Here is a 14217-nt window from a genome sequence, read left to right on the forward strand (position 1 = left end):
AGCCCAGCAAGCTGCAGAAAGGCACATTTTCCAATACGTCACCTCTAACAGCCTGGGAGCTCCTCATCAAAAGCAAAGCTGCCGAAATGAGAGTGCCCTAACAAAGCTTATCAGCCTGCCTGACCTTGAGATTGCCTGAGGGAATAGCCCACGGTCAGAAGCACTGTCAGGAACATGACCAGAAAGCACGGGGTCATCTGCAGACTTAGGCAGTGCCTTCCTAAAAATACACAACAGCTCTCTTCAGCTGCCAGACAAGCTCTAGGCACCGTCACAGACAGAGGAAAGGAGCTCTGACGGGAGCTCTGTGCAGTACAAACAGGTCACACAGGTGATTTTTTTAACTGTCTCAGGTATTGGCCCAAGAGCTGCACAGAGCCCTCACAGCAGCTCCAAGGCAGGGAAGTGTGACCATCACCAGTTTTCTGAGATGGAGGACATCTTACAAGCCTGCACAAAGCCACTGTCAGTCATTCTGATGCCCAGATAAGGATCAAATAACTAAATATACTTGACGGTCTCAGGGTCCCTCCTTGAAATCCCTGCTGGAACTTGATCCGTTTTGCCCAGTGATTGGACATGTATTTCCCCAGGAAGGGGGAGCAATGGGGAGGGTGGTAACACGGGTGATGACACCTACATATCAGTATGAAAATGTATGGGTGAGCTGAAATCTGAATCCAGCTCGATCCTGTTCATCCTCCATCTATGATCTTGAAGTGAAAATTAGGGGGTCAATTGCTCTGTTGTGCATTGGCATTTCTACAGTCAGCACCACCACCAGCACCCTCTCTGGCGCTTGAGACAGCTCTCCCTCAACCTCAGTGTTGCAGTGGAAAGATCAATGACGCATTGTGCTAGACAATCAGAGCCATATTCCGTCCCAAAGAGATAAGAAGAAGTATTAATAGCCTCACTTGAACAGATGGGAAAGCGAAGGGTAGAGGTTAAGAAATTTGCCCATGTCTCCCAGAGCCAAGACTGAACACCAGCTTCCTGAATTCCAGCTCCAGATCTTTATCACAAGATCATACATCCTCTCCCTTCAACAAGGCACGGCAACACAAGTCAGCAAGCCCCCTGCAATGACGCTGCCCTTCCCAGCAGGCCCACCAGCTACCTGGTGGCCAGTGAAATCTGGATGCTGAGGACAATGCCCATGACTGTCTTATGCTGCAGTGTTTGCTCTGGGTGGGACGCTCAGCAGAAGACACTCATTTTTCCCCTTCTGAGAATCAGAAATGGCTGCTAAGACATGTGGGCAAAGGCTTGTCCTGGAAAGACTTTAGGCGAGCACAGTGAGAGGTATTGTACGTGCCCGCCCATGACAGCACACCTTCAGCAGCAGTTTACAGCCAAAGCTCCTGTTGCTCTTCCCTGTGGTTCCTGGCAGCACAGGGAAGCCCTCCAAGCATGAAGGCAGGCCTTGTTTCCAAGAATCTGTAATGATGTGGTTGAAACGTTCAGTTTATTCTTGGTTCAGTTTTAAATGCAGCAAACACCTCTTTGGTCCTGGGCGGCCCTGGCTGTTGGGGGCTGCCCCTGAAGTTGCAACTGGAAGGGGAATTTTGGTGAACTTGCTTGGAGATCCCCTATGCAAACCTCCCCCAATCCCTGAAACATCTGCCATGTCCTGGCATGCTTTGGGAAGATCTCAAAATACACTTTCCTTATATCCGAGCTAGCAGAACCCCAGTCGCATACATTGGGTGAGCAGGTTACAGTCCCTCACGGAGAGCCTGAGGAACACTGGGAGGACACAGCCACGAGGCAGGGCCAGCTCGGCAGACCCGAAGCCAGGCTCCGCCACTTCCCAGCCCCTGCCCCGCAGGCCGTGCTGCAGAAAGCCCCAGATCCCTGCTAGCTGTGTAACGCACCGCGCTCGCTACAGCACCAAGATGGCAGGAGCTTCAGCAGGTGCAAGAGCCCTGCGCTTGCTGCGTCCTCCCAGAGAGCCTCTACAGATGTAATCGTCATTAAATTTAAACTGTTTGCCTCTCGCTGGGTGAGTACAGTTTTAACCACACAAAGCAAACCTCCACCACTTTGGATTCTCTACATTGCATGTTAAACCTGTTAAGAGCGCCTGTTGTCTCCTCCTGCAGTTGGGATACTGGCTTCTCCTGACTTCTGTGCAGCAACGCAAAATCCCAAACTTGGGTTTTCTATTTTCACATAATCTGTAACGTGACATGAAAGTGCTCGTGCTTGCTCAGGCGCTCTGGCTACAGGCAGATTGTTTTAGAAGAGGACATCCCACGACCAAAGAAGACTTCTCAATGCTCTTCACTTGGCATGGCCACAGAAGATGGCCCCACACACCCCTCTTGAGCAGGTCTCAGGGACCAGCGGTGCCAGGCTCAGCCACGTGGCTCCTCTAGAGCCTGCTCTCTCCGGCTCCCCCATAAGATAATCCTCAGGAAAGTTGTGGTTTGGTCTCATGTTTGAGCATTTATCTCAAGCGATCCCAGAAGTTGCAAGCTCTGTGCTCCCTGCCCAACGTTGACAGGTCTCCCCATGCATCGCACACCGTGAACCAGCACGGCCACATGAGAGGAAAAACACTGACAGGTTTCTGAGATTTACAAGGAGCTCTTCATCTTCGCAGCAAGGATTCTGGGAAGCTGATGAAACTGGAAGTCATCCAGCTCAGAGAGCCCAAATCTACCTCATTTCCTTAATACTTGCATTTTCCATTCAATATTTTTAGCATTTCGATGAAGCAATAATGGTGGAGAGGTTTTCTGAGGCTGCGTTTCTAAGGTCCGGCTGAGGTTCTGCTTTTCACTGGCAAACCTCCACTGGAAAACAGGCTTCATCCTGACTCAGAAAAGCAGCCTTTGTCCTCACAGGCAGTTATGGCACATCGGCCTAACGGCTTTGCTTTAGTCTAGACCCAGAAGAAATGACAAAATGAACTGCTTCAGCGTCACTTGCTGGAAGACGTGTTCTGTACACATCTGCTGCTTGAGTTTACCATGCATAAAAAACTCCAAAATTACAATTGCAGATGACCCAGTCGTTTTCTGAAGAATCCGTCAAATGCAATTTCCCTACACCAGGGAGTTTTGCCAGTGAATAGGTGCTACACACATTACCTGCCACTCGCTCTATTCCGATCATCTCACTCATGATGTAGAAACTATATTAGAAAGGATAAAGTTTTGGGTTGTTTGTTTTTTTCTTTTGGTTTTACCACCCTGTGTTGTAAGGGCTGTACATGTAGTAAGGATCTTCTTTGCAGGAGCAGGGGTGGCAGAAACTGGCTTACTGCCTCAGTTTAAGGTTCTCCCAGGTTTGGAAATCCCAAAGGTCCAGTTTAAAGCTCATAAAAGCCTGATGTTCCCATCTCAATGCAAATCATTTAGTTATGAAAGATGAAGGTACAGAGCAGTGAGAGCTAGCCACAAATGTAGGTGTGACTAATGTAAAACTCCAGCCAAATGTTTTTAAAAAATACACAATTAAAAATAAAATCCCCAAACCTGGAATTAGTTAAATGAGTAATTTTGGAGTTTCTGAAAGGGGAAAATTTTGCTTTTTCAAGTCTTCAGCATGCAAGGCCATTTAGACACTCCTTGGAAGCACTTTTGGGTGAACAAATGTGCATCCAAACTCCACCTGCAAGCAGGGAGCAGATTTTGATTTTTCTCCACCTCTTCTGCTGAAGTCATTTTACTTCATAGAAATGCTGAAACCTCCATCATGATGGAGAAAAATGTGTTTCTGTTGCCCGCTCTGGTAGCCAAAGCAATACATGTTTCCAACTCCTGCTCCAGTGAATTTGTAATTATTTTTTGCAAAATGAGGCAGCTTTAACAGAGGAGAACGGAAGACTTACAACCTGTAGAATAGCACAGCTGGTAAAACACTTACCAAAGAAGCAGGATTTTTCAAGTTGGAGGCCTTGTTCCAAGTACAGTGAACAACACATGTAAACCAATATTTTGATTAAATAAGGAGAACAGATGGAGGTCTCAGTTTTATGTAAAGCCCGAAATACTCATGTGAAGCTAATATAGTTTCCCATTTTCCTTTGTATTCATTAATAACACCCAAACCAAAATATTTTATTTTGCTTTGAAACCAATACTCTCAAGTTGCAAAAAATACTGTGCTTTAAAAAAGCCCTAACAATTATTTTGGGACCACAAAATCTGAAACAACTATCTTTCTTTCCACACTGAATTTTGGAGATTCAGTTACCAAACTCAAAGCAGATAATTATTTTCTCAGTTCCATTTCCACCAGCTTTGGACTAGGGACCTCCATGTTTTGTTCCAAAGATTTCATACCACTTTGGGAATTAAGGCTATTTCCAATCCTGTGCGCCTTGGATTATAGAAAACTCACTTAAAAATTCCTTCACAGAAAATGGATCACATCTCCCACATTTTTTCTAAATAACAACCAAACATTATTTATTTTTATGGTTAAGTAAGTTTTTATAACCAGAAACTCATATTCTCACAGCATCAAGGAAGAGTTAAGCAATTTTCCTAAGGAGTCGTAACGCTGCGTGTCAGCAGGCAGCAGTAAACAGGGGCTAAAGAAGGCACCTGCAGTATATTCCATCAGAGGTAGGACATAAAAAACCAGGCAAAGCTGCTGCTATTTGCTTAGTTGCTACCACGTCTTTTGGGTAGGGGGAAATACTGAAATCAGAAATGAAAATCTAGGTTACCGGCCTTTGAAAAAGCAGAGATCAGAAAAAGATTAAACCACACTGAGGTGGAGAAAACAATTTGAAATCCTGAGTTTTGCTGCCAAATGAAAGGAAGAGCTCTTGCTCCCTTCCAGCCTCGGAGGCTTCCTCTGATTCGACTCCTGTCATACTTTAAAGGGGAAAACCAGCATAGCTGGAGCAACCCCACTGTGCTTAGAGAGGGCACCCTCTGGGGCACAGAAGCAAGCGAAGAACCAGAGGTAAGATTCAGCGCCGCCGTCACACGGCATACAACCAGTGCGTAGCCATTTACACACACCACCCCTTGGGGCTGACACGCTGAGATGGAAAGTGTTGCTTTACACACCCATAGCCTCACAGCACAATCCCTAAAATCCTATGGGATTTAGTCTGTGTGTTCTGTCCTTCCCAGTACGGCGTGCAGTAACATTGAAATACAGCCCAGGGACTGCAAGACATAACTTCAACTCTTTGTTTTCTTGAAAAACGTTCTCTTGCGTAAAGACAAGATTTCTTCCAGCTGCCAAACAACTTCTGAGGTGCAAGCCCAGCACGCAAGCAGACAGCCTGACTGCGGCAGGCGTACTGCAACTTGCAGTGCAATGTAATGGGACAGAAATGATGGAAGATCTCTCCAGACATTTGTAATTTGTAATTCATAATTAGCAGAAAGTAGGAATGAAACACAGCAAGGTGCCCTTCTGCGCTGTCCTAATAACCAGAAGCTGTTTTCAAAAGTTGACCATGCTTAAGTGTTCAGAGAACCATAAACACAGCCACAACGGCCCCACACTGAACTTTGCATTTCTCAGGAACAAAGCAAAAGCAGAAATGTGACACAAAGGTTCAAGGACCCAACTCAGACCCAGGATAAGTGGAAAGTGCGAGTGAAACCACTGAAAACTAACACTCCGTTGCTAGGCCATATCACAGAAGACAGCTGCCTGTCCTTGCTGGCTGCTTTGTACAGCCATGGGAGGCAGAGGAGGCTCATGGGGAAGATCAATCCCACAGGCATCTCAGCCTCCAGTTCTCCAGCCAGGAGCCCAGCACCATTCCTGGGGATTTTATGTCCTCATCCCACCACAAGACATCCTACAGACTCCACAGAGAGCTGTGGAAGTGGAACGTGGAATGTAAAATGTAACAGAGCTTCGTGGCTTTTCTCTCCTTTCCCTAACCCACCCACACTGGAATGCAGAGCACAAAGCCTTTGAAAAGCTCTGCAGCCCTGTGCTAGGATAAAGGCATGCTGGATTACGGCCACCCAGCCTCCAAAGCAGGCTCCACCTCTCTTGCAGACACCAGGATGGCACAGAGTGATGCAACATGGACTGGTGTCTGGGGTCAGATACAACACCAGAACGCATGGCTGAACTTCTCTCCAAACTCACACCAGAGCACACAGCCAAGGACTGTCCTGCAAGGCAAGGTCATTGCTGCTCAGATTTGTGCGAGACCAAGGGAGATCCTCATGCCCACCTGCATCTGTGCTTTTCAGTATGTCCAAAGGCACGCCGCGTCAGTCTTATGCACTCACAGAGATAAGTCTGATGAAGCTTTAAAATAAATTCTTGCTCTGTTGCTTGGGCTTCAGACTAAACTGATCGGCTGGCACTTGTATCCAGAAGCGCGCTGTTACACATCAATCTTAAAGTCAAGCAGCCTTCAAACACAAGGACAAGTTTCTGCAAGCCATCTGCCTGGGTTAAGGCAGCACCATGGATTTTTTGGTGGAGATAAGCTGGAACCCAGTGCTGCTGGCTCCTCATCGGTCTGACCCCTTCCTGCTGGTGGGTCTCTCTGGAAGCCAGTTCCCCAGACCACACCGGAGCACCGGTCCCCTCCCAGCACTCCCCCACTTCCCAGGCTGCTGCTCCAGAGATGAAGTGGCACCCAAGGTGTTGACTTTTCCTATGACAAAGGAGCTAGCATTACCCGGGATCCAACACCTCTCTGATGGCTTGAAGCACCAGCAGTCCCCCTCCCCTCCCCTCTGGGCACTTCAGAAAAGCGTCTGTGGAAGCTAAAACAATTACCGACATGATTTCATTGCTATTGAGATGAACGGGCATGATTCATCGTCCAGTTAAATTAGAGTGGTAAGTTAAAATACACAGCAGAGACTGAAAAAAAAACCCTTGGCATACCACAACAGATAATCATACAGCTTCCACTGCGTTAGTGGGTCTGATCCCGAGTGGTACAGATCCAGTGGGACCCCACGGGTGCCCCGAGTCCCTTCAGGGTCAGTCACACCTATAAGCTTCCCCTTTATTATATGCAGGGCAGCTGTAAGAGAGCTAATGATAGTTTCCAAAGGCAGCTTTACGAGGGCAAAAAGACACTCTTGTGAAATGGGGCAGCCAAGAGCCGGAGCCATTACTGCTGAAACATGGACGCGCTGGAGATTGCTGCGCTGAAGTAATCCCAAAGATGGTGCAATCCATATATATTTATATGTCTGCATTTGTGTACATACATTTTATATATATATATATCAATAAATATAATATATAATTTGCTGCATTTTCATGTGGGACTCTAGTCAGGAAAGAGGAGTTACACTTGAGGTATTTCCCTGAATCCCAGAGCAAATGTCCTCCCATTTACAGCAGGAATGGGAGAGGTGGACAGAAAAAGGCTTCGTGTCCAGCTCTTGGTATGCACGCCACGCGCTCCCTCTCCGGATGAGCCGCCAGCCCAGTCCTGTGATAGACTCCTCAGTCCCACTGGGCAGCGACACTGGAATTTGCTGGCCCTAAAACATCACTTGCTGAGTTGCTCCCAACAGAGCTCCTATTTTACCCTTGCCAGAAAAAGAGGGAAAGAAAAAAAAAAAACAACAACCAAAAAACCAAACCCCAACCACAACGCTTCTTTCTGCGAGTCCCATTGCCTTAAGTCTTCAGAGGAGGCATACAACAAACTCAAGACCCAAATGCACAAACAAGAATCAGCTATGGACTTATGACTGACAGTGCCAAGATTGGTTAAAAAGCATATGTTACTTTCACAAAAATAGACCAACACTGATTTGAAGCTTAATACAGAAATTAAAATGAAATCAGGCTTGTGCCCTCAGTCTCAACACTTCAAGATGGAGTGAAAGAGTTATTCCAGGTTAATGATCACCAACTGCCCACAGCCCATCACAGAGCTGCTCAAAGGCCCTGTCCCAGCTCCAAGCTGTCCTGGTAGGATCAGGGTAGGACTGTGCTGCTGAAAAGACTCTTCTTTCCACCGGCACAGACTGACAGGTCCCTATTTCACCAGTTCGTGCCACTAAGCCTACCCTGGGGGAATTAGTAGCTCACACCAAAGCGACTCTCCCACACCCTCACTGACAACCTCACAGGTGCCTTGAAATCCACCCTCCACACACTCAAGAGTCTTAGGAGGAATGTTTCACTCCAGGAAATATCAACAACAACAACAAAAAACCCAACACAAAAAAAAGCTGGCCCTATCCGTCATGATCATAGGTGCAGACTGCCTCTGGCAATGGCTTGGGCAGCAAACAAACCTGTGCTAGTCTGGTAATGCGGCAGGGCTTTGTGGGGAAGACACTCCTGCATTGAACCTGTATGTCTAGTCAGGCAAACTTCTCCATATTCAACTGATGTGGATAAAATTCACTTCACTTTGAGCCTGATCAGTGGAAAAAAGTCCTGTCAGGTTCAGTCGATTTTGGATCAGGCCCGTAGAAAAAAAAAAAAAAAATTACTTAACCTTATTAAGGCTCTGAATTACAGATCCAGATTTTTAAAGCTAAGGCTATAGGTGCTAATCTCCCTTCTATAATGGAATGAACAAGGGTGAAGGCAGAAGTACTGTATTTTCAGATGGGATTTTTAAAAGCACTTTGCATTGGCCCATAGAATTCCACTGCCAAATTGACGATTAACTTTTGAAGGAGCAACACTGGGCCAGCATGGATGTTTTTGAAAATCTCACCACCTGCACTGAATTTTTACGCACGCAGCAAAAGAGCAGGCTACATGCTAGTGACACACTGTGGGCGCAAAGCACACAGGCATGCTAGTACTGCGCAGGAGGGAACACTGCCTAGCCCCCTTTAGAATGAAGTTTAAATATATTTCCTAGGAGATGCTGTCTTGAGAGATGTTTCTTAAAAAACCTGAGACCATCACTGGTATCATTGATTCTCTCTTTTCTGTGACTCCAGAGAACCTGCGGGCAAAGTGCTTTCCTGACTGCTCTGATCTCCCTGTATTTCACCACAACAATCACTTAAATAACAGCAGTGAAGTCAGATGGAAGAGGTATTTGTAGGAGCCTAGCAAATGGGTCATTATCCCAAGATTTAGTTTCTTATTTCATGTGGATTACTGTTGCTTTTCACTCCTTACAGGTGATTCACCCAGGGCTGTGTGAAGCCCAAGTATCCTGGATAAGCAGGGCAGAGCCAGGTGAAATTCCTGGCTGGGCATGTCAAGCTCTCTGCAATCTCGCTCCCACTTCTGGGGACTCCTCCCAAGCTGTCTGCGTGCAGGAACCAGTGACATCGAGCTGCGCGCCAGGCCAACAGGGACAGACTAGATCCCACGTGTCACCCCAGCCAGATGCCGCACGGGCAGCAAGCAGACCCCGAAGTGCCCATGAACAATGCTGGCTGTTATTCTCCCCGCGTCGCATCAGGTACTTAACCCACAAGTCTTGTTGGTCAGGGCTCCAGCTAGGACAGGGAGACAGGTGTTTTCCCAAGGCAGTTCAGACCCTCTAAAATTCAACTCACCAGCTGGCAAGGCCATCTAAGTTCCCAAATTAGGTGCCTTAGCTGGCTGCCCGATTGCAAGCAACGCACAAGTAACTTAGAGAAGGAGTCAGGAGTTCAGCTGACACGGCTACCATGCCCCAAAAGCTGCCAACTCCCTTGTTCCTGTGACGTATGAAACAAATTAATCAGAAAATTAAAACAAGCACTGTCTCAACTGATCCCATCTAGAAAAACGATAGAAATGGGACCTGAATGAGTAAAGGCTGTCTTCACACAGCTCACCTCTTGAGTTTTCAGTGGATAAATCTGTCAAATCCTTGCACAAGTGTCTCTGCAACCCAGCTGGCATCTCCCCAGCGCAGTAGGGCACTTGGGCCTCTGCAACGTGTGACTGTGCAGGAGGACACCCATCAGTACTGTGTGTCTGTGTCTCTCTTTGTCTCCGGGAATATGCCTCCTGGCATGACTCAGCTTTCTGGTGCACCACACTAAAAGACTGCTTTCCAGACCATATATTACAGTCCTTCCCCTGATAAACAAGCCAGTCCCTCCACAGGCATCTACCGTCACATCCTTGCCACACAAAGAATCAGCACCCCTTTCTTTTCACCCCTCAATACACAGAGTATCAGCTCCAGGGGGGGAAATGGGAAGTTTGTGTAAGGGAAGCACAAGGGGTATTTTTAGGACAGGAATGGGAATAATGACTAACACTAGCATCCAGCAAGCTCCAGCTAAGATGGGAATTTGGGGATGTTACCCATGCGCAGCATGTGCCTTTCGGTTGGCTGACTCAGAGTCAATTCATGCTGTGACTCTGTGTGCTCACTCTTCTTTCCCGGACCAGGATGCCTTGCTTACGGGAAGGTACCTGTGACAACTGTTATTATCTCAGCCTTTTTCAGGCCAACACTACAGACTACAGGATTTTACTGTTTTAACTGGGGAAGGTCTGAAGCTGTCAGGTCCCTCTTGCTTACACAGGCCTTGACTATATGCTTGAGTGTCTTGGTTATAAATCCCTTTCTGCAGGAAGACGACACCACAAATCCTCACTGAAACTTATTTCTAATCTAGGGAGACAAGAAACAACAGGCAAACCAGACAGAAATCTTTGCTGAGAGGCGTGATGGCACCACACCAGATCAAAACTCAGAATTAAAGATTTTGTATCTAAACCTCTCGTGTTTACACAGGCCAGAATTGCACAACAATACCAATTTTCTATCACAATACAAGTTAGTCAACTTGAAGGAAAGATGTTTTTCAAAAAAGTCCTTGTCTGCTTGCTAAAGGTACACCCAGGTGGCATCTAACGCGCATTGGTTTTTAGCTCATGTTCTCATCAAAGTGTAGCACATTCTACCTCAAAGCTGTATTTTTATTTTGTGGCAGGAAAGCAGTTGTTAATGTTATTGACAATTCCAGTGGGTTCAATCATCAAGTACTTCAAACTCATCTATCTACACAGTTGAGTGCCGCTATGCTCAGGCTGGACTGCTGTTTTCAAATACTCTCCCCATGAATAAATCATTGATCAAGGACTAATGGAAGAACATAGAGGCTCAGGGAAAGCAGGATGACCCTTTACTGCCCTGAGAAAAAGGAACAAAAAGTGAATTATTTTAACAGGCTGAAATGCATCACCCACAAAAGATACATTAAAGCTAATGAATTCCTGGAACTGTTCTAGACAGGCTACCCAGACAAGGAGCAATAGATGACCCCTGTCCTCTCTGCACGTGTGTTTACGTGTCCCCAGCTTCTGTTCTCAAGCAGACTTCACAGTGCTTTACTTTACAAATGGTTTGCAAATCTCTTCATGATTTTGCATGAGAAATGATTTCACGGTAGGGTTAAGAGCAGAGAACGCTGTGTGTGGGATGGTGGTGTGGGTGCTGCAGCATACTTCGTGCCAGACTGTAACAGGAAAGCCACCACACCATGACATAGCAGCCACTTTCACATCAAGATCACATCCATGTGCATTGGGAATCAACTTTTAAACATAGTGCTACTTTCGCTTCACACCTCACATTGTCTGTGTGGTGACATGGGAAGCACCACAGTGATACAAATCCAAACCCAGCTTGCTTCCCCTAGAGTCAATTCCTTAATTTTGTACTATTGGTTTTGAATCTCTGCATTTCCATTGCACATGCCTGTGTCTCCACAGCCACGCCTGCTACCTGGAACTCAACCCTTGGGTGTTTGGTTCGCTGTCCCCAACTAAGTGCTCGCTGTCACTCCTGGCACTGCCAGCAACCCTCACCATGACTGGAATGACTCAAAACAGAAAACGCTCAACAAGATGACAACCCTTATCAACAGCCTTTCATTCCCCCAGAGCAAGCAAAGCATTCTCCCAGAGGGGCTCTGCCCAGACACGGAGCGGGTGCAGCTGACACCCAGTATGAAGTTTGGATGCAGGAGGCTCTGCCCCAGAGCTAATCCAAGTTTCAGGGATCAGGCAGAAACACTTCCCACCGTGCATCCCCAGACGAGCCTGTACGGCAGATTTCTTCACCAAGTGCTTCACCACTCCAGCTCTGTACCTCGAGATGAAGCACTCCACAGCCCGACGGCTCTGGTGCCCACATGGCACCTTCACAGCACTGACGTCAGAGCTCCAGCACTAGTGACGCGTTACTCAAAGACGCGGTGACTTGCTGCTAAACCCAGCAGCCCAGCAAGCAGAGCTCTCTTTTGTCCTCGGTTGCCCTGGGCAGCTGGAGCTTTTTCTGGCACCTTGCTAGTCAGCCCTGTGGCTTTTACCTCATGCGCAAAGCCCAGACAGAACACGGATTCAGGCTTAGCGTCTTCCTGCATCTTTAAAGGAAAGTGTTTGCTTTTTGCATTGGCCAGTCACTAAGGTGTCATCAGGGCTGCTTTTTAGAAGCTGAAGACAGCAAGGTCCCTCTCTCTGGTCATTTCTGCCTACTCCTCCGGCAGCATGGCCACTTTACTTTCCTACCTGACCCTGCCCTTCCATGCCCTGTCCCATCTGTGCTTTCTGGGGCAGTGAGGATGCTGGTGCCAGGTAGGCACGGTGCCCTTGCATGGAGGTGCAGTGATAAGAGGGGGAATCCAGCGCTTCCCCACGTGCTACAACCAAACTCAGCAGCAAAAAGAAGGGCCTGAGCGTGACACAGCTGCAGGCTCTGCCCTTGGCAGAGGACAGCATTTCACATAACCCATGTCACAAGCAGTTATAGGATTTGAGAGGTTTCCTGGGTCACTCTGGCCGAGCTGCATCGTGGCTTTCTGTGGTGCTACCACAGGACTTCATCTGGCTCCTGTCCCCCCTATTGCACCCCCTGCTTTTTGCCAAACTCCAGTACATTTGCTCACACCACACAGCACCCTGCTCTGAAGCGCTGTCCCCTTACACAGCCGTTCCTAAGATCAAGTATCACTCAGATGAGCAAGACTGGAAAAATCTTCCCCTCCTCTGTGTGAGTTCTGTACTAGCCTGTTGTTGGTCTAAACCACAGATTACTTCATGACTTTCTGGCACCCACAATCTACATCATCAGCCAGCGAGTGGGATGGGTCGTACACGCATGAGAGCACCTGGGTGAAACCACAGAAGGGTTAACCCTGCAGCGGGCTGCGAGAAAATGCAACCGGTCCAGAGGGCTCAGAGGAGCCAGAGGCTGTGACTCACCGGGAAGGGCTGCACAAAACCAGGGCTCTCAGCAATGCCCACGGGAATTGGTGAGGGAGATTCTTCCCCCCAAGACAGTCGAAGGAAGGCGCCTCACCTTTCCCATCCGGGAGCAGATCCCGTGACTGCCTCCCCAGGAGGGGAATTCACTATTGTCCTGCTGATTGTTTCCAGTCTGGCTAAAAATGGGATGACAGGATGACAATTGCTTCATTGGAAAAAAACCAACCAACCAACAACCCAACAAGAAAAAAAACCAAAACAGTCTGGAGTAACAGAATTATTTTGTAGACTCTTCTTGTTTGGGTTTGTTTCCATCCTGGCTTAATGAGCATTAATGACTTCAGCCGCGGTAGGATGAGGGGGTGGAAAGCCATTAGGGCGAGAACATGATCCGAACAGCCCACAGCCATCTCTCCCCAGCCCGCACTTCTGCCCCAGACCACCTCTGCAGCCCGGCCGGCAGCAGCGCCTTGAGTCCATCCCTCCCTCCCTCCTCCGGCCCTTCAGAACGAGGAAGGTGGCTGAGAGCAAAGGGAAAGCTTAAGTTCTCCTTTTTAATCTGTCTGACTGAAAGTGCCAGCCTTGCTGCAGCACTAATATGTTAGCATGTTAGCTATGCTCAGCAGCATCTCCAGAAAACTGCTGTTCCTTCTCGGTGGCGGGGAAACAAAGGGAAAATGTCCCAAAGGAGCGGATGCTCCAGGAGAAAGCAGTAGAGCCCAAAGCCTGGAAAATAAAGTTTGTTTTGTTTGCAGAAGCCACACTGAATCTTCTGAGACTACTTCTGGTGTCCAGAGAGACAGAATGAAACCTAAAGCCAAGACACATAATTAATGTTGAAATTCTTCCTTACGTAACAGTGCCTGGGACGCAGCCACTCACTTGGCCAGTGCTGCAAACGGCCCTGCCAACACAGGCCGAGGAAAAGTGATGCCTGCATTATACCCAGTGGCTACAGGCATTCTTATGTACTTGGTGTGGGCTTCAGGGAATTATGTGTTCACATCTACAAGCCAACCCTGCTGAAGGACAGCCATCTTCTACCTGGATGCATCCCCCAGGGAACAGGAGAGCTTGAACCACCCCAAACCACAGCATGGTCTCGAGGAAGTCACAAGC

General features: G+C 47.7%; 1 protein-coding gene across 1 annotated transcript in view; it reads right to left on the minus strand.

Moving 5' to 3' along the window:
- The window catches only part of PRKCH (protein kinase C eta), a 121596-nt gene that overhangs the window by 22984 nt on the left and 84395 nt on the right, over nucleotides 1-14217 (minus strand). The gene's annotated exons all lie outside the window — the stretch shown is intronic.

The sequence above is a fragment of the Falco cherrug genome, chromosome 7 (assembly GCF_023634085.1).
Source record: "Falco cherrug isolate bFalChe1 chromosome 7, bFalChe1.pri, whole genome shotgun sequence".
In the NCBI taxonomy this organism is placed as follows: domain Eukaryota; kingdom Metazoa; phylum Chordata; class Aves; order Falconiformes; family Falconidae; genus Falco; species Falco cherrug.